General features: G+C 37.4%; 1 pseudogene; it reads left to right on the forward strand.

The window, feature by feature from the left end:
- The first annotated feature begins 1,308 nt into the window (after positions 1–1,308).
- Positions 1,309–2,192, forward strand: LOC145058828 (pectinesterase inhibitor 9 pseudogene; annotated as a pseudogene).
- Positions 2,193–5,332: the final 3,140 nt, after the last annotated feature.

The raw sequence follows: 5,332 nt of genomic DNA on the forward strand, positions 1-5,332 counted from the left end.
TTACTTAACAATTAAGTCACAAACACATTAAGTCCTTAACAATTTAACAAACAACCAAATTGGAGTTTGTCGTCGTTGCTACAGATGCCGGAAAATTGGAGTTTGTCGCGTGAAAACGTATCACAACGTCGGCTAAATGAGGGGGAGATGAGGAGTGAAGAGGAAAGGAGAAATGAAAGGATTTGTGGTGATGGTCGCCGATCAAATCGAGAGGATCGGGGTGTTTTTGGTAGGAAAATCGCCGGAAATCGTGTAAGAGATTTTTAGAGTGAAGCTGTAACCTGTTTTGAGAGACGATGGGGAGGTAATTAAAGCGGTCGTACCATTTAGCGGCGACGCTATTTGTGGCGACGAGGCACTAATTGGGGCGATACGTTGGAGGGAAGATATTGCGCGTCTTTTTTTGTGACTAGTAGCGACGACAACGTCGTCTCTATTACCGTCGCCGCTATTGCCCCGGAGAAACCCTGCCTGTTGGATCATATAAAAAACGAACGGTTACGATTCACTTTGGGCGAAGTCACACGGATCGTCGACATGGACTATTAGAGGCGACCCTTTAGCGGCGACTCGAAGTTTTTAGCGACGACAAACCGCTTCTTGTCACATGTCGTCCCTAATACTACCTGTCGTCTCTAATGGCGTCGCCCCTAATAACTATATTTCTTGTTGTGTGTGTGTGTATACACATTGGTTCTGGCGGATATGCAGCGGGTAACGGTTCCGAAAAAATGAGAATCGGAACCGGAACCGACAGTTCCAAGGCGGTTTCGGTTCCGAATGCGGATACCCTATTCCGTTGCTTATCCCTATTTGGTAGGACACTTATAATCTCATGCTTGGGTGATACTAGAAAAGGACTGTACATATAAGTCATTTTCTAGAATTAAGAATTTAGAAAGGCTGTTTAGAATCAATAAACTGATGGTTGTCAAAGGCCGAAGCGGTGATCCAAAAGAGCGGTTTTAGGAAGAAATTTTCTAGAAATATGTCGACTATCTCTTATTCAAAAAGTTAAAACATAGAGAAGTTGACTAAAAATAAGCATAAATCTTAATGGTAATACTGAAGTCAAAACATATGAGAAGGGGATTGACCCTGGATATTAAAGAAGAGCACGTGACTATCTCGAATCAATCTCATTTGTTTTTTTATATTCGTTTAAAAGAGCAATTAATTAAGTACCTCCTGATTCAATCTCATGGATGAATAGTCTATCTGTAAAACCTTGACTTCACTAGTGTCTAAGGATTTTATAAGTAGTATATAAACCCCTCAAACGATCTTATGTTCTTCATCCAACCCCACTTCACTTTTCATATCTCTCACTCTTGATTAACATATTCCCTCAAACCCTCTGAGTTATGGATAAACTAGGAGTTTACTTGCAAATCCTCCTTGTGGCCCTCCACTACACCACAAGCAGTGCCTCCACCGCTGCCATGAACTACGTCATAGCCTCATGCAATACAACCCGCTACCCATCACTCTGTGTCCGTTGTCTCTCAAGTTATGCTGATTCTATCCAAGGAAACGATTTAAAGCTTGCGAAAGCAGCCATTTCTGTGAGCCTAAACAACGCCAATTCCACGACAGCATACATTTCAAAACTGGCTGCGTCGTCAGGACTGAAACCAAACATCTACCAGGCTGTGAAAGACTGTGTAAACAACATGAACAATTGTGTGTCAAGCCTAAACCAATCGGTTCAGGAGCTCGAGAGAATGGGTCAGTTTAGAGGCCAGAGCTTCGAATGGCACATGAGTAACATCAAAACATGGGTAAGTTCTGCTCTTACGAATCAAAACACCTGTAGTAGAGGATTCTCTGATGGTTCCGTTGATGGACCTGTGAAGGATGCTGTTGTTAGGAGGATGAGTTATGTAACGCAGCTCACTAGCAATGCACTTGCTTTGGTCAATAGGTTTGCTTTGAGGCATAAAGCTGGTACCCACATGCCTTAAACACTCAGACAGTTCAAGGTTTCCAACACAGAGAAAATGTCATAGAAATCTAGCTAGGTTACGTGGGCACTCGATATATACGGTTACATTCCTATACTGACTTGTAACCTGTGCAACAAAACTTATACATTAATAGTTGTTTTTTTCTTTCACTAGTTTTTGTCTTGTATCATGAAAAATTAGTTGGTTACTATTTATGTGCATGTTCCTAATCACAAATTTTGTTAACCTGTAGCGTTAGCAATGCTGCCTTTCACAATCTCTATTAAGATCGATCCATAAGATTATTTTGAGGTTTGTAAGATCAAGATTGTGATCAGGATTTCCTGATCCTATAAAATTACATACAAGGTAATTGATTATTAAATAAAATGTATTTTGGGTATAACATGGTTAAATTGCTCTATGTAATAGCTATTAGGATTAATTATTTATCGTCCAACTAGTGTATAATACAGTGTATAATACGTGGGTGCCACGATAATAAAATGAATTAAACCTTAATACTAAAAATTTAAAATTATTAATTAATTATTTTAAATAATTATTTATTAAGAGACATTTTCTAGTTATATAAAATTATAATCGTTGAGTTAAATAAATACGTGACCTTATAATATTTATTAATTTTATTTTAATTTTTATTCTAATATTATTAATATAATGTAATTAGAGTGGGAAAATTTAAAATTTAAAATTTAAAATGAAGAATAAATAGGTTGACAGGTGGCATGATATTAAATAGAAAGCCTCATGATAAAATGACACATGACAAATGGAGAATAAACATATTTTTTTATTAGAATAGAGAGAGGAAGATAATAGCAACTTGCAATCTTTATGTTATTTGTCTTAAATATCTAACACATTATTTGTTTTAATTTTAAAGAAGAAAGGATTTCAATTTTTGAAGCTTAATTAAAAACTGTAATTTCTCAGAAAAATAAACTGGAAAAATGTTCACTTCATTGTTAATGAGCTTCAACTTTTGAAGGAAGATATTTATAATAATTCAAAGCCAAATTTCTAATTCTACCATCAATGAGGATAAAACATAAAAGAAGAAAAAGAATTATATTTTGTTAGTCATTATGGTTTACAAAACAGTAAAAGAATAGGTTATTCTTGATTGGCGATTGGGTAAAAACACCGAGTTAACTAGTAAATAGGTAAAGATAATAAATATTAGATTCAAATTTGGCAATTTTCATTGAGTGGTAGGATTGGATCGGATCTCGATCTTACAATCCTGATCACAATCCTAAAATCTTGTGTGCGATCTTATATATCATATGATCCTACTGGATCTAATAAAATTTTCATAGATAGTAGGATCATACAATCAAAAACCCGATTTTGACAACTTTAATATCTATTAATCATCAACCTTATCCATTGTTTCGTTTTATCATATCATTTGTTTCATCCACTTTCTATTGATTTAAACTTTCTCTAAATATTTACTACTAGGCAAAATATCAACACTTTTAGATTTAGATTCAGAGAGGCTCGGTTTTGGTTAACAGTTCCCTTACCAAAGTGTTCCAGATTCAGAGAGGCTTGAGGCAAGGAGACACTCTGTTTCCTTTTCTTTTTATTTTAGCTATGGAGGGTTTACATGTGGCTTTAGAGATGGATCAGATGGCTAATGCTTTCAGAGGGATCTCTATTGGTAGAATTGAGATTTCTCATCTCATTTACACAGATGATGTAGTTCTTCTTTCTCCCTGGAGTTTGGATAATGCGTATTATTTGGTCCGTATTTTGAGATGTTTCTATATGGATTTCGGTTTAAAGATCAATTTGCATAAAAGCAAATTGATTGGAGTTGGGGTCTCTTCCTCCTAGATTTCGAGTATGGCTAGTGGTATGGGTTGTGCTTCTGAGTCTATTCCTTTTATACATCTTGGGGTGTCGGTAGGTCAAAACATGTCACATGTTAATGGGTGGTCTGCCATTTAGATAGATTTTTTTCCAGATTAACAGGGTGCAAGGCTAAATGTCTTTCGGTGGGTGGTCACCTTACCTTCATTAAGTCGGTTCTTGGTTTATTAGGTAGCTATTTGATGTCGGTCTTCCCTACTCTGATCATGGTTCTTAGATCCTTGGAGTCTATGAGAGCCAACTTCTTTTGGGGTGCTGATTTGGATGAGTGACGATTGCATTGGATTAGATGGGATACAATCCTGGTCTCTAAACGTATTGGGGGCCTGGGAGTTGGTATGTAACGCCCGTAGATCCGGGCTAGTCAATTTAGAGACGATAAGCGTCAAAAATGACTTTTATATAGAAGATTATTTATAATGAATAATCTTAACTAAGTTGTAGTATATGTTACAAGGATTCTTTGCATATAAAGAACGCCGAAATCCGAGTTATAACGAAGAAGTTATGACCTGTCGAAGTTTCGCGACAGAACCGACACGACACAGCGAGACGTAAATAGTGAAATTACGTTAGAGCGATATTTAGCCCTAGTGATCTAAACGAGAGTTGTAGATTTCGTTAAACTGAGAGCATGCATAAAAAGAATGCACAAATCTGACTTCGTATGAGGAAGTTGTGATTTTTCTAAGTTTCAGCTTAGCAGTATGCAGCCCGAAACTCGAATTCGAGATTGAGTGATTGTTGGTCAAAACAATCTAAACGAGGATCGAAGATCTTGTCGATAGTAGTCCAATGATAAAAAGACAGACGAAAACGGACGTCGGATGAAGAAGTTATGAAATTATAACGGAGTTTTCCTGTCCCGGCCTACAAAAAATTATATAATAAAAATAAACTCAAAATTATCTGACAGAGTCTAAATGAAAGTTGTAGAGCTTAGTCTCACCTACACGTAGATATAAAGAACGTCAAAAACGGAGCTCGTATGCAAAAGTTATGCAAGTTTGAAGTCTGCTTAATCGAGTACGCCCAGCGTACTCGGAACCGCCTCAGCTACGCATGCAATGAAATCACTCGAGTACATACGAATGCAATGACGTTGAGTACGCCCAGCATAAGCTTAGTACACCCAGCGTACCAAGATTTACACCCAACGTAATCCCAGATTCAACACCCTATAAATAGAATGCGAGGCTGCCTTATTTCTTTGCTCATTTTCTCTTCTCTCTCTCTAGTTTTGCATCCTTTTGCGTGCAACTTATATCCCGAAGCCCCAATATCATTCCCGAGCGTCAAAGCAAGTATTGAAGCCCTGAATTTCCCGAGAAGTGCAATTCCCGAGCCGAAGCTCTGCCCGCGAGAAGCCAATTTTTGTGAAGATCTTCCATATCTGCCGAAGAATACTACTTCTACAAGCCGTAGCGCTGTCCTATCATCTTCTGATCAAGTGAGTGTGTGGTTACTTTCTTCTAACACATAGA

The sequence above is a fragment of the Lactuca serriola genome, chromosome 6 (genome assembly GCF_051521515.1).
Source record: "Lactuca serriola cultivar US96UC23 chromosome 6, Lser_US96UC23_V15, whole genome shotgun sequence".
Classification (NCBI taxonomy): domain Eukaryota; kingdom Viridiplantae; phylum Streptophyta; class Magnoliopsida; order Asterales; family Asteraceae; genus Lactuca; species Lactuca serriola.